General features: G+C 44.5%; 2 long non-coding RNA genes across 2 annotated transcripts; both read right to left on the bottom strand.

The window, feature by feature from the left end:
* Positions 1-1,714: 1,714 nt before the first annotated feature.
* Positions 1,715-2,822, bottom strand: LOC127597891 (uncharacterized). Its single transcript, XR_007961795.1, has 2 exons — positions 2,592-2,822; positions 1,715-2,034 (listed from the first exon to the last, which is right to left on the bottom strand). It is a non-coding gene; the product is annotated as an uncharacterized LOC127597891 (long non-coding RNA).
* An 18,985-nt stretch (positions 2,823-21,807) lies between these two features.
* LOC127597864 (uncharacterized) lies at positions 21,808-22,320 on the bottom strand. Its single transcript, XR_007961787.1, has 2 exons — positions 22,186-22,320; positions 21,808-22,011 (listed from the first exon to the last, which is right to left on the bottom strand). It is a non-coding gene; the product is annotated as an uncharacterized LOC127597864 (long non-coding RNA).
* Between the last annotated feature and the right edge of the window lie 419 nt (positions 22,321-22,739).

Below are 22,739 nucleotides of genomic sequence, written 5' to 3'. Positions count from 1 at the left end.
ATCAGTAATAACACTATTTAACATTTAATTTGCCTTTAGAACAAGTTTTGATGAAAAGTATCACCCATGTCACTCTTCACATGATCTCAATTTTCTAAGACAGCAAATATCCATCCATCCATTTTCTGATCTGCTTATCCTCAGGAGGGTCGCAGGCGTGCTAGGGCCTATCCCAGCTGTCTTCGGACAGTAGGCAGGGGACACACTGAACTGGTTGCAAGCCAATCCAGGGCACACATAGGCAAACAACCATTCACACTCACAAGGACAATTTAGAGTGTTCAAGTACCCTACGGCGCATGTTTTTGGAATGCGTGCGGAAACCGGAGTACCTGGAGAAAACCCATGCAGGCACAGGGGGAACATGCAAACTCCACATAGGAAGGCCGGGGCCTGGACTAGAACCCTGCGCATCTGCGCTGTGAGGCGGACGTGCGAATCAGTCATCCACCTTGCTGCCCAGATAGCAATTATTGAAGCCAAAATGTATTCAAACGGATTTTAATTTTTTTTTTTTTTTAATGAAGATCAATTTTAAATTTCCCATTTACTCACAGTGATTTCTGGACAGGTCAATGCGGGCCAATCCATTTTTCTCTGTTTTGAAAAATATGTCCTGTGTGGTATGGTGTTCGGAACGCAAATGCTGAGAAGCAATGTGGAGAGGCAAGTGTACCCTCAAAAGAATAATAATTTAATTTAAAAAGAACCATAAAAGCAAACAAGGCACTGGAATTAATAATTTTAAAAAGCCCTAAAACAGGGGTGCTCATTACGTCGATCCTGATCTACCGGGCGATCTGAAAGGCATTGTGGGTAGATCAGGTTTAAAGAACAATTTTTATTTAAGAAGTCAAATTACAAATCACAGAAAATCTGTCCTGACAATTATTACTTTTTTTTATTTGTCCTGACAATGACATTCGAACTTTCTCTGCCACAAGCGTCACTGCGCATATGCGCATTCAACTCCACTACTTACTGCACAACTCTCGTAAGTTTGAGAATAAGACAAAGATGAGTGGAAAAGCCGGACTAAGTAAAAAGCAGAAGACCTACCACTACCATAAGGAGTGGGAGGAGGACTTATTTTTTACAATGTCGTTTTCAAAGTGCTTTTTGCCTCATCTGTCACTCTGCGATGACTTTCCAGAAGAAGGGAAATTTGGAGCGCCATTTTCGGACTGTTCATAAAAAGTATGATGCCGAGTTCCCTCCAAAAAGCGAAGAGAGAAGGAGAAAGGTGAAGGAACGAAAATCCCAGCTGTCCGGACAAGCGTCATCTTTCACACAGCGAACTTCAAAGGCAAGGGCAGCCACTGAAGCATTGTTCTGGGTGAGTCACTTCATCGTTAAAAACAAGAAATCCTTCCAAGATGGAGAGATGGTAAAAGAAGCATTTGTTGAAGCAGCCGACTTGTTGTTCAGAGACTTTAATAACAAATCAGGAATACTAGCTTCCATCAAAACTCTCGAGCTATCAAGAACAACAGTAACACGGTGCAGTGAAGCCATGGCTGAGGATTTAAACCAGCAACTTTGGAAGGACATCGCAGATTGTGAGTGTTTCTCACTGCAGTTGGATGAATCTACAGACATGAGTGACATAGTACAATTGTGCATTTTTATTCGGATGGTGTTTACTGACATGACTGCGAAAAAGGAGCTGTTAACAATACTGCCCATGAAAGAACACACACGAGGAGAGGACATATTTCAGTCTTTCAAAAACGTTATTGAGAAAACCCAGCTCGCAGTCTGCAAATTGGTGTCCATAACCACGGATGGCGCACCCGCCATGCTTGGCCCCTCGAATGGATTTATCGCCAAGTGCATGGAGGATGATGATTTTCCAGACTTTCTCATTTACCACTGTATAAAACACCAGCAAGCATTATGTGCAAAAATGCTCAACATGAAAGAGATAATGGATGTGGCAGAAAGATCGCCTACTCAATTCGGGCCAGATCTCTTCAAAGACGGCTGTTCCGTGCACATCTGGAGATGTCTGAGTGCGACCACTCTGAGTTGTTGCTGCACACTGACGTGAAATGGCTTAATCGGGGGAAATTCCTGCAAAGATTTCGAGAGCTTTTGCCGGAGATTAAGACGTTTTTCTTTGAAGGTAAACATGCAGATTATAGAGAACTAAATGACCATCGGTGGCTGCTGGATTTTGCATTCTTAACTGATCTGACCAACATGTTGAATGACCTTAATCTGGAATTGCAAGAAGAGGACAGAACTGTAATCAATATTATTAGCTCAGTTAATGCTTGTGAATGAAACTTCTCTACTCAAAGCTCCACCACCATGATTTGACAAACTTCCAGAAGCTTGCAGCAGAGCTGGAAACACAAGAGCAGTCATGTGTGCAGCATGACGGTGCACGCTACATAAAGCAAATTGACAATTGTGTTGTCAAAGTTCGACAGACGCTTTCAAGACTTTGCTTTACTTGAGCCAGTAGCTACATTCATGTGCTACCCTTTCCAGCAAGATGCGGAGGTTGTTTCACTGGCATCAAAAGTTGCAACACTGTTTCACCTGAACTCTTCTGGAGTGGAGGATGAGATTCTGACACTTCAAACCCACATTCAGCTGAAGGCCAGAGCTCATGGACAATTCTGGAACTTACTCCCAGAGGACAAGTACCACCAAATCAGGAAATGTGCTACCTTTTTGACCACATTATTTGGCTGCACTTATTTATGTGAGTCAGCCTTTTCCCACATGACGATCATTAAATCCATGTACTGTTCCACCAGGACTGATGAGCATCAGGAAATCTGCTTGAGGCTGGCTATCAGCAGCTACTGTCCGGACTATGTGTTTGCTCTTATGACCATTGGGTCACACAAACCCCTCCACCACGATAAAGTGACAATTCATGGGGGAGCAAAATGTCATTCACAATTTCTCTATTTAATCTTAGATACTCATGTTACTCCCTCAAATTCATCAGGATGTTTTGTGGATTGTTTGCCCTCATTAAAAAGCAGAACAGAGACAATTAAATGATATCATCCATCCATTCATCTTATCTGCTTATCAGCTGAGTTCGGGCAGTAGGCGGGGTCCACCCTAAACTGTTTACCAGTCAATCGGTGGGCACACATAGACGAACAACCATTTGCGCTCACAATCACACCTGGGGACAATTTTGAGTCTTGCATTGTCACAAAAGATCTAATAGATACGTTATTTGTTCATTCTGTCGCTCTAAGTTGCTGGCATTGATCGATGGACAAAGATATATTATTTGTTATTAATAAATAATTTTCTCACCTATTAAGGAAAAGTTCTGTGGGTTACTTGGTACCAGGCCGCACAGAAAGAATACATAACTTAGATTACTTCCGTTTTATTTATTTCAGAATCTGAAACATGTTTTATTTTGAAAGATTACCGGATTCTCTGTTACATCAGTAACATGAGTAAAATGAGTAAAAAAATTAGTAAAATGAGTAAAAAAAAAACAAATGTATTTGGAAAGTTTCTTTCGGAAGGGGAAAAGGCCCAGCCAGGAGGAGGAGCCTATGACTTTCAAGAAAAAGAAGGCTACGTTTAATAGACAGTAGCAGGAGTCCTACTTAAAATACAGATTTATCTCAACGGGAGATTCCCACGCACCAAGCCCACTCTGCATAATATGCCGCGATGGTGAGTTGTATTTTTCATGCACTGTGTATTTGCGCCGTATATTATTTTGAAGGCACGTTTGAGGAGATACAGACCAAGGACTCCAGGCTGTCTGGAATTGTTGGCGGCCGTCTCTCCAAAACAAACAACGCTATCTGGCCCTTCCCCTGGATGGAAATACGCATGGAGTCTAGGGCCCGAACCACCACCCCACCTCCTTCTCGGCCATGGACTGATAAGCCGGGACTGTCTTCATGATGAGCAGACCTCGACGAAGCAGCTATGACCAGTACACGCATACACATACACGACTGGGTAAACACACGCGCATACACATCCTTGTTATCACCGTCTTCATCGCTCCGATTCTTTTTCCCCCGTGACGTGGTTCGATAATGCGGAGCGCAATGGCGACAGTGCAGCTGGTCATTGTTCGGCCGCGTCACGGTTACCGCCCCCCCCTTCCCATTCATCCCCCCCCCCCCTCCTTATACATGTTATGTCTTGTGACTTGTTGTGACTGTCATATGCTTATTCATGTGCTACGGTCTTTTTTTTATCCTGGACTTAAGTTATCCTCAAAAGAGGATAGTTCGAGCGTGGGTTTTTTTTTCCCTCTCCCTAACCAGCGTTTTTCCTTTCTGAATTCTGATTGTAATTTCCCCATTGCGGGACAAATAAAGAATATCTTAATCTTAATCTTAAATGTTACCATAGCGACCACAGAGCATTGCGGCCAGATAGGACGTTCCTCGTGTCATGAAACACGTTTATTATTATGTTTTGAAAATACCACAGTGTTCATGCAGGTCATATCATCAGAATCAGAATTAGAATCATCTTTATTGGCCAAGTATGTAGAACACACAAGGAATTTGTCTCCGGTATAACACGCTGCTTTATTATCACCGTAAACAAGGACATGACAAATAGGTATGCAAGGACATTTCGTAATGTAAGTGAGACAATGTGCAAAGTATCAAGCAGAGCTAAAGTGATCAGTGGTAGAATACAATACGATGACAGTTTGTACAGTTGGTGCAGAAAATCATTGAACCATTTTAGAGTGACCAGTCGCAGTATTTGTAGTACAAGAGAATGACTACGTCAGTGACTGTTTAGGGAGTTAATGGCTAGATGGAAGATGCTGATTAAGTGTCTGCTGGATTTGGTGCGCATGGATCTGTACCGGCTGCCTGTGGGGAGTAGCTGGAAAAGGTGGTGGGCAGGGTGCGGGAGATCCAGGAGGATTTTCCGTGGCCTTGTCTTGATTCTTGCAGTGTGCAAGTCCTCAAGAGTGGGTAAGGCAGTGCCAATGAGTTTTTCCGCCGTCCTAACTGTCCGTTGAAGTCGGATTTAGTCCGTCACGGTTTGGTTTGTGGCGGCCCCAAACCAAACCGTGACGGAAGAACACAGGATTGATTCGATGACTGCCGTGTAGAACTGTCGTAGCACCTCCTGTGGCAGGCCATGCTTCCTCAGCAGCCTCAGGAAGTACATCCTCTGCTGGGCCCTTTTCAGGATGGAGATGGTGTTGACTTCCCACTTCATGTCCTGGGCGACTGTGATTCCCAGGAACTTGAAGGTCTCGATGGTTGACACAGGGCAGTTGGATAGTGTGAGGGGCAACTGTGGAGAAGAATGTTTCCTGAAGTCCACGATCATCTCTACAGTCTAGAGCGTGTTCAGCCCGAGGTTGTGTCGGCTGCACCAGAGCTCCAGCTGCTCCACTTGTTGGCGGTACGCAGACTCGTCACCGTCTTTGATGAGACCCATGACCGTGGTGTCGTCTGCAAACTTTATGAGTTTGACAGCTGGATTTGTTGAGAAGCAATCGTTTGTGTAGAGGGAGAAGAGCAGTGGAGAGAGGACACATCCCTGTGGGGCTCCAGTGCTGGTGGTGTGTGTTGATGATGTTGTTGCTCCCAGTCTCACTTGTTGTGTCCGCCCCGTCAGGAAGCTGAGGATCCACTGGCAGATCGTAGGGGACACACCGAGGTGGAGAAGTTTGGGGGTGTGGTGTTGAATGCAGAGCTGAAATCCACAAACAGAATTCTTGCTTAGGTCCATGTGCTGTCGAGGTGCTCGAGGATGTAGTGCAGAACTGGGGCCCCTGGTCCGAGACTATGTCCACCAGGATGCCATGGAGACGGAAAACGTGCTTGACGAGAAGGTCGGCGGTCTCCAAAGCAGACGGCAACTTGGACAGAGGAACAAAATGAGCGGCCTTAGAGAACCGGTCCACGAAAGTGAGAACGACGGATCGCCCACGGGATGGAGGAAGGCCCGTGACAAAGTCCAGGGCGATGTGGGACCAGGGTCAGGGCCAGGGACCAGGGATGTGGGACCAGGAGGAATGGGAAGAGGCTGCAGCAATCCCGCCGGAGGCCGACGCGAGGTCTTTCCGCAGGCGCAGGAGGAGCAGGCGTTGATGTAGTCCACCACATCCCTCCGGAGCTCCGGCCACCAGAACCGCTGGGTGATGAGATGCACAGTCCGGTTCACCCCAGGGTGACAAGCCACCTTGGACCCGTGCCCCCACTGCAACACCTCCGAACGCAGCGTTGGGGGCACAAACAGCCTCCCCGCGGGACATCCCGCCGGGACCCGGATACCATCCTGAGCTTCTTGTATCCGCTGCTCGATCTCCCATCTCAGCGCCCCCACGATGCACTGGGCTGGGAGAATGGTCTCCGGCGTCCGGTCCATTTCCGCGGGGTCGTGGAGACGGGAAAGGGCGTCGGGCTTGGTGTTCTTGGACCCTGGAGAGTATGTGAGGACGAAGTTGAACCGGGTCAATAATAGGGCCCACCTGGCCTGACGGGAGTTGAGTCTTTTGGCGGAGCGGAGATATTCCAGGTTTTTGTGGTCTGTGTAGACAGTGAATGGCTCCTTCGCCCCCTCATGCCAGTGGCGCCATTCTTGCAAGGCGGTGACCACAGCCAACAGTTCGCGATTGCCCACGTCATAGTTCGACTCGGCTGCACTGAGTCGACGAGAGAAAAAGGCGCAGGGGTGCAGCTTCTGGTCGACCGGGGAACGCTGGGACAGCACCGCCCCCACCCCTGAATCCGAGGCGTCCACTTCTACGACGAACGGAAAGTCAGGGTTAGGATGTTGCAACACTGGAGGATTAAGATAAGATATCCTTTATTCGTCCCACACTGGGGAAATTTACATTACATTAGTGAATTCTGCTTTTAAGCTTGCGAACGCAGTGTCCACAGCCGAGTCCCATTTGAATGGGACTTTAGTGGAAGTCACTCGGGAGTGCCTTTTGGCTGTAGCCGTGAATGAATCGCCTGTAGAAATTGGCAAACCCCAAAAAACGCTGTAACTCCTTCCGGTTGGATGGAGTAGGCCAGTTCGTCACCGCCTGCGTTTTGTTGGGGTCTGCTCTCAGCTTGCCCTGCTCAATAATAAAACCCAGAAAAGAGATGACGGTGTTGAGGAATGGGGGCTGTCAATTTGCTCTTGGCCCTTCCTTGGTTACAGATTCTTTTATCTCTCTATAAGGTGGAAGAGGACCCAACACCACGTAGTCTTTTCTTCAGTTTATCGCAACGCAACACGAATCGATTCGGGCTCCTGTGAGTCTCAGATTTCATCAGGAAGCCCCGAAGAAACACATTCATGAGATTATATAGAGACAATATGATAATGAGAGGAGGGGAGGTACGCCTCCCATGCAAATCCCGAAACAAAGAAAGTAACATGTCATCTGACCCGGTGTGGCCGGAGGAAGCCAGGAGCGGTGGGGTGAGACCAGACCACCACTACCCCCCATTTGGTGCGATGGCAGGAACAAAGATACCGGAGATAACAGCTCCTCTAAAACATGTCCCGCGGAGGGGGGCCCCAGAAGCGGCGGGGGCCGAGGGCACTAAAGTTGATTGTAATAACTTTGAGCAGTATATACCTTCAACCGCATTTGTACATTGTTTCTTTCAGTGTCTGAACAAACACAACCAACAGGAAGGAACAACACCATAACCAAGTAAAAAGCAGAAATAAGGAAGATCAAGCAAAGTTCGATTTTGATATGATGACAAAGTATAGACCACTGCTGCTGGTCACAGATCTTGAGATTAGGGTTCCTCTTTGAGGGCACTTGAGAGCCTTCAGGGACTTTTATGAGGAAGTGGAGGCAATAAAAACCCTCGGGGGGCTGTTAATTACCCAAAGGGAGATGGGCTCTAAACTTCAAAGTACATCCTTTGTTTTAACTACTTCAGCAGATGTTCAGGAGAGAGACTAGTGTCAATAGTTCTCATACCAAGATGAAATTCAACAATGTTCTACTACTACTTCTAGCGGAATAATTCCTTAACAACGGGTACATGAAATTCGCATTTCTCTGCCTTGATGAAGAGCCTATTCTCCAACAAACGCTGTAAGACCAGTCTGACGTGTTGCTTATGTTCTTGCAACGAACGGGAGAAAATTAAAATATCGTCAAGATAGACAAAACAGAAGATGTTCAGCATATCCCTTAACACGTCATTGATCAAACTTTGGAATACCGCGGGAGCATTAGCCAGACCGAAAGGCATGACCAAATACTCGAAATGACCCAGCGGGGTCTTAAAAGCAGTCTTCCATTCATTTCCTTCCCGAATGCGGACCAAATGGTAAGCACTGTGTAAATCTAACTTAGAAAATATAGTGGCTGATTGCAACGGAGCGAAGGCGGAGTCCAACAACGGCAACGGATACTTATTTTTTATCGTGATGTCATTCAATCCACGATAATCGACGCACGGTCGTAGCGACTTGTCCTTCTTTTCCACAAAAAAGAATCCCGCCCCTAAAGGTGATCGCGATGGTCTAATTAGACCTGCACTGAGCGAGCTATTTATATACTCCGTTAGTGCCTCTCGTTCTGGTTGAGACACCTGATAAAGCCGTGAATTCGGCAACGGAGCGCCCACCTGCAGGTCTATGGCGGAGTCGTATGGGCGGTGCGGGGGCAACGAGCATGCGTGATCCTGGTGGAGAAAGTGCGCACACTGCCCGTGCTCACCCCCGTAACGTGGGGGGTGTGGAAGCGACGGCTCCCTCATCATTGTGGGGGATGATGTGGGTGCCTCAGGGGTGGTTGAATGAACCCCGGGGGGAGGTGTTCTCCGTTCCTCCACCCGTACCAAACGGGGTTAGAACTCATCGAACCGATGAGCCAGCATGGAAACCGCGCCGCGCAGTTCCGTAAGGGCTTGGCCCTGCGGACTCATCTGTTGCTCTTGTCGGGACAGAGCGAACAAAATCTTTTCTATGTCTGCGGGATCCATGGTGGCCAGAGTATTCTGTCACGTTGTGCCCGAAGCGATGGAATAATTGCTTCGTGCACAACAAAATAACAAAAAAATAACAGGAAAGTGGATCCCCGAAATAGCAGACACAGAAAGAGGTTTTGTCAGAGAACAAAAGGAGTCTTTAATACGAAGACAAAATACCCGACAGGGAGAATAACAAAAAGCGCTGGTCAAAATAAGGACCAGGGATAAAATAAAGAGGACAACAGAAAACGCTTGCGGAAAAAAATAGCAAGGAGGGTCTGATTAGACAATGATATAAATTTCACTCGCAAGAGGAACAACGACGCGCAATAACAGCCACAAGGCTAAGAGGCAATGAATAATACAAGTAGGAATTGAGCGAGAGAATTTTGGCATGGCGTGGAGTACTCCGGCGGTGAGTAGACTGCCAGAGCGTTCAAATAAAGGCTGAGCAATCACTCCCAAATGGGTGACAGGTGTGCAAGCGGCGGGCAAAAAGCCTGCCCCCTGCTGGCAAACATGGGACGTGACAGCGTATGACCGAGGCTGCCATACCTGTCGGCGCCTGATGATCATATTATTTTGTTGTATTTTTCCGTCACACCTTCAAAGCCGGTCCCTGAAAATATTGTCTAACATTAAACCGGCAGTGGGGGAAAAAAGGTTGGGGACCACTGTCTTCAGATATCAATGATTAACCAAAAAAGTTGGGTTTGACATTTTATTACCTATGATTTTTAGATCATGATAAGACATTTTTGACAATGCTTCCAACTTTGTGGGAGAAGTCTGAAATAGGCCATTTTTTCCTCCCGCACAACTATACTATGATGCACAAAGGAAGAGGCATGAATCGAAATGGGTGTCTTGGCTCAGCAGCGAGCCAACCCACCCATGTCCATAAAAGCATGCTTGAATGAGTTTGGTGTGGAAGACCTTTATTGGCTGCACAAGCCCTGCCCTCACTGAATAAGAACACAGGATACCATCTGATCCACCCGACCAAAACCTTTCAGTGCTCTTTATATTAAATGTTTTGTTAAATTTTCAGTTCATGTTTAATATAATAACCATGTGCCTTGATACTTGTGCCTTTATGACTATTTTTATATTTGTGTTTTCTTATTTATTCATGACCAAAAGAACTGCTCTAGAGTTGAGGATTCAAAACTGAGGTCAGCTGATCAAAATACATGGGGAAACAAGTTCAATCCATTCTGAGGCACAATACTACATTTGACAACTACTTCCTGGTGGGTGGGTAAAAAAATAAAATATGAGGATATATTTAGCTGCATATTATATAATAAAGAAATCCATAAAGATGACAGTGAAATATGAGGGAAGAGTTGTAATGTAATTATACTTCATCATTACTGATATGAGTGTGAATATGTAAGCCATGGAAGGAGAGTTAGACATCAGTCATGGGAACAAATTGTTCTGAAAATGCTTTTATTGAAATATCTAATTTAACAGTGACTTTCTGCAAGTGTTCCCTTCAAAACTACAAAAATCAGCGACATTGATTTGAATATGATTAGCTGTATTATTACATTTCATTGTGCTCACAAGGCAGCGCCTGATTTTTAATCACAAGTGGTGCCTTTCTGAATAATGCAAAAGGTCTATGTTAAGACGCAATAGGTCAACATTTCACTGAAGCGGCGGCTTTTAAAGTGGGAGGCTCCCATCCATGGAGGGCACCAGAGTACTTCGCCGGTGGCAGTGTTATGGCCCTAAGTTGCCTGTTTGGCTTTCCCCCTGGACACCAGTACCAGACTCCTCTCCAGCCGGGCCGCTGCTAAGGATGAGGGTTCCCCCATCGTTGGACACACCCCTTGTCACCTGTGTCACTCCATAGGGGCTGCATCTTTCTCCACATCTTCAAGGAAATGGCCGGCACAGGCTCACACCATGTGGATGGCTGTTTTGTCGAGCCAACGTGTGATGTTGGAATTAGTGCTCGCAACAGAGCAAGCCCTCCTGCCCTCTCCTTCAAGTTGCGTTTCACTCTTGAGTTTCACATTTGCGCCTTGCAGGCTGGTCGCTTTGCATGTGCCTGTGCCACAGATGCCACTGTCTTTCACGGCTTCAAGAAGTGGAATGCTGCAGAAGAAATTGTCAAAAACGACCATATGGTTTTTGTGTTTTGTGTTTTATGTTTTCGCAAAGCTGCATTGCTAAACCTCCTGCCACTGTTGTTACCCCAATATGCAGAGCCCTGGTACACGTCTTACTGGTGTACAAAGCCAAATGCCCCTGCCCTCACCCACACATTCACTCCCCACATCTGCATTCCTTCAATTGTCACTGACAGATTTTCTTTCCTTTTTTGCAAACCATAGACGTTGGTATTGTACACGATCACATCGATGAGCTCAGTGGGAAACGAACGCATGAAGAAATTGACTGGTGTTCTCCCCTCATCATTCTTGCCTAGAAATGGAGGCAAATCTCCTTAAAAATCACTGTCTTTGGCTTTCCACAAATAAGCTTGGGTGCAGGCATGCCGAGTCGGTTCCATGTTTGCATCTTCCATAGCTTCCTCATCACGTTGATCTCCCTTCCATATCCTGCCCTTCACCATCGTGACTCTTGGCATCGCCATCCTGGCTATCTGCACTGCCTTCATCCTCATCTTCTATGTCTTGGTTGTTCTGCGTCCGCCACTCTTCATTGCTGTCAATACTCTCCTCAATCACCCCAGGAGTCAGAGGGAAGTATTCTACGGGCATCTCCATTTTTGGCTTCACTTGCGGCCTACAAAATATGACAACGGAAAGTGATACAACAAATATTCTGCACAAGTTCATGACATTTTAACAAACGAACCTGCAATTCAGCAAAAATGCACCCATTTACAACCCAGATAGTCTTAACCATAAGAAAAACTAACCACATGACTGGAAGTACACTCACCAATTACATTTTTTTTACACGATCGATATATAAATAGATATATACTAGACTTCTCAGATGAATGACAGAAAAAAAATGAAAGCGAGTAAGCAGGATATGAAGCTAATTTCAGAGTCTGCCACATTAATCCTGTTTTCTCTTACCTTCTATCAATCATACCAGACTTCTGAGAATTCCTTGTTGCGGAAACAACAAAGAGTAGATAAGAGGACAGCTGAGGTGGGACTTGGACCATGATGCTCTCTTTTGTACTGAGATGAAATTCATATAGCGGGAAAGGATTATCGGTCCCGGCCTTTTCCTATTTCCAAACCTGGCTAAGTGCTTTTTCTGTTCTGCTCCAGCGGCTATGCACTCCAAACTTCAAACAAGTGAGGATGCTGTCAGCTGATAAGGCAGCCATTGCCTTATCAGAAAAGATAAGATATAAAAGTAGGCAGGGAGATTGGACCATTAATTACAACACTGATTCAACAACACTCTGCTGCTCCAGTGACCGTGGGCAACACTTGAAGGGGCAGTCCCCTTCTGTAGGATTAATGCGCTATTTTGTTTCACATACTCAAGGTTCAATTGTAGCATGGAGTCAGAAAGCCACGATCCTGACACAGAAGGCAAGGATGGGCCACGGACAACTGATAAGCAAACACAATCTCACCCAACAAACAAACATGCTTTTGTACAAAGCCGCACACGCGAAAGATCGAAGTTAAAGAGGACAATAATTCAAGGATAATGTTGTCGAGGGCCAATATGCTGCCCAGCCTATGCACTATAATAAATGTCATCATCAACACAGACGTCATCATAAAAATGGATGACTCACCGATATGAACAGAGGCAATACCAAGCGTTTGAAACTCATCTCTCCAGACAGCCTATTCTCCCAACTTCTTCCCTGCAATTTGTAATTAACATCAGTCAGGAAGCCGCAACTGATGGCTCAGGTGTGATCGTACTTGTCAAGCTGCCAAAATTACTTTCTCTGAACGTGTTGTAGTCGGATCGGCACGTTGGTCGACTGGTTCTGCCTCACAGTGCAAAGGTGCAGGGTACAATTCCGGCTCCGGCCTTCCTGTGTGGGGTTTGCTTTTGACCACATTGAAACATATTTAAATACGTCCAAATATTTCTGCTCCACGCTTCTGAACCTCGGCATTACAAAAAAGAAAAATGGCAACAAGCGTATTCAAGGATGCTGCTAAATGACCGTACTATACAGAGGTTCCATTAAAAAACAACAACAACAACAAAATCAATGCATCTGAAGTGTGATTTTTTTTGGGGGGGGGGGGGTGATTTTGTCATATTATACTGATGTGCATGTTATTCACAGGAAATTTGAGAGCTGATTGTCGAATAATTGGCCAAAGAACATTCCCTCTGTTTATTCTTATTTTCTTCTTTTTTTAATTGGTACATTGAGGTCAAACCAATGATTCAAGTTTCTTTAATGGAACATATACTAAACAACAATATAGAATATACAGCAGAACTTGCTTTCAATTCAAATGATCCCGAACAAAAAAAAAAAACAACTACAATAATGAATCACACCCTACTGGAATGTTGGACATTTCAATATCATTCTTCACATTTTCAATTGGGACTGAACTTGACATACTAACACGCCGCACAACACATTCAAAGCCATGTGATTTGAGTTCATCTATTGCTCTTGATTCATAAATGTTCTTTCTCCAGCATCATGTTCTCCATGTAATCCTGATATTATCATGCAGACGGTACTCTGTTATCGGGAATTCAAATGCAAAGGCACATATTCTCGTCGAATCTCAGCATGAAAGGTTGCATTTGACATGCGATTTTAGCCGTTCTTAAACAGATCTCAGTGAGGCTCATTCAAACCAGCCGAACCCCCCGCCCCCGCCTCCCAGCCCCTTTCCTCATCTTGGATAGCAACAATCTCAGTTGATTTTCTCTCCTATCTCACAGTTTTTAGTATTGTCTCTTCTGTCATCACACGTCAAAGTGCCAGGTACGACTGCTGTAATCACTGTGTCATTCACAGCTTCCTATTTGTATTCCTCGTGTGTGTGTGTGTGTGTGTGTGTGTGTGTGTGTGTGTGTGTGTGTGTGTGTGTGCCTCCATGCTTGAAGTCCATTTTGTACTTTGATGATTTGTTTTAGATGTCAAGTTTTTTTCAATAGAACATTGAAAGACACAGATTCACAATCCCCCACGTCTCCACTAAGTTCCTGTTTTCAACTCTTTGAAGAAAGAAGAATTCATAAAAAGAACTTATTGAAATTTCCAAAGTTCACATGTCCTTGTTAACCTTGCTGTTTTTCCTTGGCAGAACCCCCCAGCCCCACCCCCTTCCGCTGCACCAATGTTGTGATTTGCTCTAGCGATATGCAAAACGTCCAATTAAATGGCAAATAACCTACTTCGGAAGACAAAATAGGACAAAAGAGCCAGCGACAAGCTTCTCCTCCATCTGTCTAATATAGTAACTCATATCTAAAGCGCGCGCGAGTGTGTGTGTGTGTGTGTGTGTGTGTGTGTGTGTGAGTGTGTGTGTCTGTGTCATGAATTAATATCTATTAACTCAATGTTTATTAGAACACAAACAAAATTGAATTGCTCCTTGGCTGTCAGCCATGGATTCAGTGATTAATGTACAACATTTCACCTTTGGGTTATTCCAAACATGAGTTGTCAGTCAAACATGATCTTGTGTTTCTGTAGCTGAGCTGCCACCGCCAGGCTGATGCTTCCAGCAGAAACGGTTTCTGTCATGTTGTTCCCCCCCACCCCCAACCCGCCTACCCCTTGTTCTATGCTCACCCGCTCCTCGTTGCGTCTTTCTCACCCGTGCCTTGTTATTCCCGATTAACTCCTGTGCTTAACCTCACGTCTCAGTCTGCCTCATTGCCAGTTTGTTGTCATGCCACAGCCTCCAGTAATCCTTGCCTATGTCTGTTTTCCGACCTTCTACATTGTCCTCACAACTTTGGCACTGTTGATTGACGACCGCTGTACTGAACCCACCCTGTTATTACACTGTCTATTTTTGGCACACTCTTTTCCTTTTAAAGGGAAACTCAAGGCCCAAATTTTGTAGGAGCGGGATGTTTTTACATCCTACCCCTACATCATCCAAGGAGGAAGGGGCAGTCATCCTACATCATCTAAAATTATTTTATTTTATATTGTCATTCAAATAGATGTGTATAAAGATATTCAAGGTCATAAAACTGTTTTTGTTGACCTTGCAAATGAGGGATTCCCATCTAGTGGAGAGAGGACTTCGTAGGTAAGTCGAATCTCAAGGAAGTGTGTTTTTCGTCCTGGGTGTGAAACGGTGGACCAACTCTACATCCTCAGCAGGGTCCTCGAGTTTGCCAAAACCAGTCTACATGTGTTTTGTGAACTGAGGCTAAATTTGTTAATGCATCACAATGCCGGCATGTTTCATCTAAGACAGAGCAACAGTGTCAAGGACATTTCATGACACCTTTACATGCATGCATCACTTTGTTGGTGCACTAGCCATGGATATATACGTTGTATGTCACTATTTGGAAAACTTTGGGAACTGTGTAGCTGTAATTCTGCATTGTTTTAAATTATTCAATCAAATCTGAAAGATCAATGGAAGTCATACAAACACAACAAACATGAATTACCTGCGTGATGTGAAAATATTGGGTTCCATTGAATGTATTTCCAAATCAGTTAAATGGGCTGTCACTTCTATTGCGCTCTTCTCCCTTTGCTACTCAAAGCGCTTCACAGTTACCTCATTTATTAAGATATCCTTTATTAGTCCCACACTGGGGAAATTTACAGCCTCCAGCAGCAAGAATGTAGGTAGAAAGAAGAAAGAAGAAAGAAGAAAAAAAACAACAAATACTGTTCAATTAAGTGCAATATAAATACAAAATGGATATACAATTGTCCTTCACATCATTTAAGTAATATTATTATTAATTATTGTTGTTATTTTTATTCAGCAGCCTGACAGCAGTCGGTAGGAACGAGCGTCGGTATTTCTCCTTCTTGCAGCGCGGGTGGAACAGTCTCTGGCTGAAGGAGCTACCAAGTAATGTCTGGGCGGGCTGGAGGGGGTGGGAAGGACTGTCCATCATAGCTTTTAGCTTAGTTAGCATCCTTCTGTTGCCCACCTCCTTCAGAGTGTCAAGGGAGCAGCCCAGGACAGAACTGGCCTTCCTGACCAGTCGCTCCAGTCTCTTTCTGTCCCGGGCTGAGATGCTGCCTGACCAGCAGACAATGCCATAATGGATGGCCGAGGCCACCACCGAGTTATAGAAAGTCTTAAGGAGCGACCCCTGAACCCCAAAAGACCTCAGTTTCCTGAGTAGGAAGAGTCGGCTCTGTCCTTTCCTAATCAGGGTGTCCGTGTTTGTAGACCAGTCCAGTTTGTTGTTCAGAAGAACACCTAGGTACTTGTAGGAGGTCACCCTCTCTATGTCCATACCCTGGATGTTCATCAGTGCTGGTGAGGACTGTTTCCTGCAGAAATCCACAACCAACTCCTTAGTTTTCCTAGGGTTGATCTGGAGGAGATTCTGCTGGCACCAGTCCACAAAGTCCTTCGTCAGTCCCCTGTACTCCCGATCGTCCCCCTCTGTAATGAGGCCAACAATCGCAGAGTCATCAGAGAACTTCTGAAGGTGGCAGTTTGGAGTGGCGTGTCTGAAGTCCGAGGTGTAGAGGATGAACAGGAATGGAGCCAGAACAGTCCCCTGCGGCGCTCCAGTGCTGCAGAGAAGCCTGTCCGACTCACAGCTCTTCGACCTCACGTACTGCGGCCGATTTGTGAGGTGGTCTATGATCCATGCAAGGGAATGTAAATGCTATGCATTTACAGATGACATAGCATCAGGAGCAAATGGGGCTTCAGTGTCTTACTCAAGGACACTTCGAAATGGTCACAATGGCCGGTTGTCAAATCTCCAACCTCTGGGTTGGGGGACACGCATGCTCCCGCTGAGCTATGCCACCCGAGCACGCGAGTGAAAATAGTGGCATTTTAGACAAATTGCTACTCAGGTGCTGGCAGATGGTGGTTTTGACTTCATGTGTGCTGAAGTAAAGATCCCTTTATCACACATAAAGACACTGGCAGTTGAATGCAAGCGAGCACATGGAAAATAGCTCATCTCCAAATTTAGGTGGATAATTGGCAATATCCGCAATAAGTACAAATACTGCCAGAAAAAGTACCTGTCAGCATGGTTCTAGGATGCAGAGATGAGAACATAACATTCCTCGACAAGTTGGTTAATGTAACCTGATGTGATGTGGTGCAGCATCAATAAATACCACCACTTTCTGTATCCTATTTACAAAATACATTTTTTCATCAAAATATATATTTTCCTCCTATCAATTGTTTTTTCCTTTTGACCGAACTTATATAAACATATGTTGTCGGAACAAGGTGTCAGGTCCACGACAAGCACCGCAGCTTCTATTTATCCTTTGCATTACTGTCATCCCTTTGAGTAATATCTTTCACGATTCTTTTATATCCGGCGTACACAAAGGTGGCGGTCCGTCACTGTCCATGTAACATTGGGCCGCAGCTCCATTCCATTCAAACTATTAAGAATGTGTATTTTTGTAAGGTATTTGTCTCTGGGTATGTGGTAGAGTTTGTCCTTGTAAATTCCCACCATTTTTTTTCCCCACAAATGAATTTGACAACTACAGACGGCAGCGCCTTTGCTAACATTTTGCCACAGCCTCCAAAATAGTTGGGATGATGTGGTGCACAAGCCCCATTTATCGATCTTTTTAAGCTTTAAAACATTAAAAAGGTCCCGAGTAGCTTTTCTGTTCCAAAAAACATTCCTGTTCCACTGTTTGTGATGCAGCTGAACCCCACGTGTGTTTGTGAGGGCAGAGAGGGGCAGTTATTTAAGATAAGATATCCTTTATTTGTCCCACACTGGGGAAATTTGCATCTTAAGTTAGAGTTAATATCAGGGGCAGGGTGGCCATCAAGAATTTATGATATTTTTCCCGCTTGGATTCAGATTACACATTACTGCCGCACCCCAGCATGTAACGACCCGTGAATCACAAATTCCCTTTCTAGAGCTTCTATAAGATTAACTTGTTGCTTAAGGTATTGCCACCATGAAATAATGTTTTCTCATTTCAGTTCGTAATTTACATGTGTTGTATAAATGTTTTCCATAGGTGCTTAGTACGCCATCAGACTTTCAGTTGTGATTAGAAAAATAAGAATTAAACAAAATTTTCTTAAACCCACTCCCTTTCAAACATAATTAGAAACATTTTTTTCCCTTATTGTTCTTTCATGTTAGTCTTTTTGTTGCCATTTTTTAAACAATTTATGTGATTGCTAATCCCTTTGTTCTTTGGGGGGTTTTTTCTTGTGGCAGGCTATTCCCTGAAATAAATGAAAAAGGAAACAGGAATTTAATTAACCATATTTCCACAATCAAAATAAATGACTTGCATTGTCTTTCATTAAAACAAAATGGAAGAGATTAGAGTGCAATATTTGCCAACAAATGTTTTTTTTATCATCGCAAGAAACCAGCAGTGGTGTTTCAACTGCAGGTGTTAAATTCAGAGGCATGTTTTTCTTTAATATATTTGTTGTAATTGTGCTTATATTGCATTATATTTACTTCATATGTGGTCCTGCACAGCATCATTATGATAGCTTTGTTTATTAATGATACTTGCTCTGAACACCGCTGCATATTTTGTGTTGAGCACCACGCAGAATGCCAGACAATGTACATGCAAAATGGGAGGAATGCAGTTCAACTCAACTCAACTGTATTTATAGGGCACTTTAAAACAAACACCGCTGTATAAAAAGTGCTGTGCATGGAGCAAAAGTAATGCATCCAACAAAAAAATAAAAATCAATCAAGAACGAAGACAGGAGAAAGCACAAAAACAGCCAAACTAAAAATCAAGTCCGATTCATGCTGAGTCAAAATGTTCAGTTGGAGGTCATTTCAAAGAAAAAGGCTCAATCCCCTCTGAGCCTCCGCTTAGTTCTCAGTACCTCTAATAATGTCTGTGGGTCGAGGCCATTTAAAGATTTGAAAACAAAGATTCTGATCTTAAAAAGAACTTGAAAATGTATAGGGGCTTCTGTATACATTTTAGAGCTCTGGAGTCATGAAGGGAGTCATGTGGTCCCTCTTACAAGTACCTGTCAAGAGGCGAGCTCCTGTAGGGCATGCAAACAATGGTGCTCCTTTTGAGCTGAGGGTGGGGGTATTATCTGCTAAAGGGCCGTTTGTCAAGACACTGGAATCTCTTTTTATTTTTTTTGCCCACTGTGGAACTCAAAACACGAACCTCAGGTCTTCAAGCCGATACTTACATACACTGTATGAGCTCTGGCGGCCAACCCAAAGTTTGTAAATCCATCGATCCATCTATTTTCTGGTCCCGACGTACCAACCTGTGAACAGCCTGGATTGATTACAAGAAAGCCTGTGACTCGATGCCACATACATGGATCACTGAATGCTTGGAGTTGTATAAGATGAACAGAACCCTAAGAGCCTTTGTTGCGAACTCGATGAGGATGTGGAAAACCACACTTGAAGCCAACGGCAAGCCACTTACCCAAGTGTCCATCAAATGTGGCATATACCAAGGTGATGCACTCTCCCCACTGCTGTTCTGCATAGTACTGAACCCCCTAAGCCAAGTAATCACCAAGACAGGCTATGGATACCGCCTCAGAAATGGAGCTACGATCAGTCACCTCCTCTACATGGGTGACATAAGGCTGTATGCTAAGAGTGAAAGGGACATAGAATCCCTTATTCACACAACCACGATCTACAGCAGCGACATTGGGATGTCATTCGGGCTTGAGAAATGTAGTCGGATGGTGACTAAGAGAGGAAAGGTAGTCCGCACTGAAGGGGTCTCATTCGCTGAAGGAACAATAGCAGACATTGAGGACTCAGGCCCATGATAGGCACGTGAATAGCTTAAAACTTGGAGCCTGGCAGTGAGTTGATGCCATTAAAACTACTCACACTCCTTTTATGAGCTATCTACTTAATGGGCACCCCTGCCATAAAACACACCAAACATTTGAGACGGGTGGAGTGGAAACAACAAACAAGGTATACTTGGCCTTGTTATTCCATAATTTTTACAAAATATGTACTTTGCAAGTTTTGTTGAGCTCCTGGTTTTTGAATAAGGACAAGCAGATAGTAATGCAAGTGCTGTGAACATTTCAGGGAAGAGAAGAAGTTTATATTTTGAGATGGTTTGAAATACCATGCAGGTGGCATTAATAAGCGTCCATCCATCCATTTTCCACCGCTTATCAGGTCGCGAGGGCAACCGCTTTAAAACTTAAGAGGAGAAAGTTTGCACCTGTATGTAATCTCTGCCCCATTCACACCTCACACTTAGGAAATGGAATTTTGTTCACAATACAGCTAGTGAGCCAGTGAACTGAAGCCGGATTGTAAAATGAAGCCTCTTCATTGTCCAATGTCAGCCTAGATTTTATACGGATAGATTATACAGATTTTGTTGATAGATTATTTTGACTTTGTTCCTCATTTAATGATTCTGCTCCACCTGTCTTTATATTGCCCATGGTGATGAACAGCTTTCATTTATCAATTGATCAAGTGAGACATACCTGAGTGATATATTCCCTTGAGTTGTGCTATTGGATCTTTGTGGTGATTTTGTGATTTGGTTCAAACACTTTGTTGTTGTGTGAGCATTGTGGATTTTTTTATACACGCATTGAAAAATGCATGATCAAATATGAACTATATTAAGAACATGTGTTTTACATGTATGCAAATGTTTTGTCGACATTTCAAATTGCATTTTTGTCTGGTTAGGAAGAACGCGGTCCTGTGTGGCCCTGCAGGAACAACGATGAAAAATTCTGGTCTCCACCAGCATTTATATTGCCAATCCCTGATCTACATGATCATGCTAAAGCCGCAGAACCATTGCGGCAGAGTGATGGTTGCAACTTTGCTGAAGAACCTACTTGAACTATGTTGGGAAACAGCAACAGTCGGTACAGAATATCTGTGTATTAGGGAGGCAGCTCCTCCAAGTTGACAGTAATTCCTGGGCAAAAGTAAGCATCCGGGAGTGTTGCAAGGGTGACTATGGACCGGGTCGAACGGCCGTCCTTTGTGGGTCATACGAGAGAGCTTTGAGGTTATTTCTTTACAGCTCACACGAGGTTTTTGTCACCACCATCATTACGAAATAAGAGTCGTCATTTTGGATTCTTTTTCAAAATATAAACTTTTCGTCTTTTAATGGGACGGATGCTCCATATGGAGCGTTTAATAACCTTTATTGAAACACACAGTCGCCAGCCAATCGCAGGGCACACACAGACAAACAACCATCCACGCTCACACTCACACCGAGGGACAATTCAGAGTGTTCAGTCAGCCTGCCATGCATGTTTTTGGAATGTGGGAGGAAACCGGAGTACCCGGAGCAAACCCACGCAGGCCCTGGAAGAACATGCAAACTCCACACAGAGAGGTCAGAGCTGCAATCGAACCCGGTACCTCTGCAGTGTGTAGCCAATGAGCCCTAAATAGTTTTCAAATAAACAAATGTAGCAGTTTCTGATCAATCCATGTCAATTTCAGACCTGAACAGATTTAAGGCCTCATCCACTTCCAGTTAGTGGAATTCTAGTGGTCTGGACCCAAGCCCGAATATACCAGACTGGACTGGAATTAAGTTTCTCAAAGGGCAAAAGGGGAGGCGGGCAGGTCGTAGCCGTTTGCTGAGTCGTGATGGAGTCAGACGATTGGTAGCCAGCGGTTTGGTGAGTCTTGAGTTGGGCGTGCTGTGATGACGATACCCCAATGATCAAGAGATAAGTGCGGAAGTAAAACACTTTGGGTCAGCAAGTTGATAACTATGAATCATTCCTCCAAAAACCAACCTTCCAAAAAGGAATAATGATGTTTCCTTTTTATTGTGATTTAAAAGAAGGTCCAAATGCATATTTATTGCCTTGAAGATGAAGTGTAACATTAGCCTAAACATCTTCTGTTTTCACCCACTGTGCCTTCTTTCTTGGTGACAGAATGAGGACATTGAAATTTGCTGTGGACCATTACTGGAGGAGGTTGAATGGATGAAGAGCCCCCAGGTTGGCAGCTGTGGACACACAAGGAAAAGATGAGAGTGTATTTTGGGATTTTAATTCCTTTCCGCCACAGTTGCTTTGAATATGCATACCCCTTTAATGCAAAAATACAATAATTCACCATCATGCCACACGTGGTAAAAGTTGAAACACTCTCCAATGACACCACAAGTAAACTAACTCACCCATGCAATTTGACCAAGGCTGAGGATATGAGAAAACAGGGTAAATGTCTTAAACAAATTATTGTCTTTTGTAAGGCGGTACTGAAACCATGCAAACTTCTTTCATTTCCACTGTAGATCTTTTTCATCTTGTATCTTTTTCTGTGCGGGAAGTTCTCAAAAACATTAGATCAAAGAAAACCTTATGATGCAGATTTGATGTCCATCCATCCATCCATCTTCTACCGCTTATCCGGGGCCGGGTCGCGGGGGCAACAGCTTTAGCAGGGAAGCCCAGACTTCCCTCTCCCTAGCAACTTCTTCCAGCTCTCCCCGGGGGTGGCTAGGGCATCCGAATCAGATGCCCTAGCCACCTCATCTGGCTCCTCTCGATGTGGAGGAGAAGCGGCTCGACTCGGAGCCCCTCCCGGATGACCGAGCTTCTCACCTTATCTCTAAGGGAGAGCCCGGACACCCTGCGGAGAAAACTCATTTCGGCCGCTTGTATCCGGGATCTCGTTCTTTCGGTCACGACCCATAGCTCGTGACCATAGATGAGGGTTGGAACGTAGATC

This window comes from Hippocampus zosterae, chromosome 1 (genome assembly GCF_025434085.1).
Source record: "Hippocampus zosterae strain Florida chromosome 1, ASM2543408v3, whole genome shotgun sequence".
NCBI lineage: Eukaryota > Metazoa > Chordata > Actinopteri > Syngnathiformes > Syngnathidae > Hippocampus > Hippocampus zosterae.
Note: the sequence above shows the minus strand (reverse complement) of the source record. Positions and strands in the feature narration are given on the sequence as shown.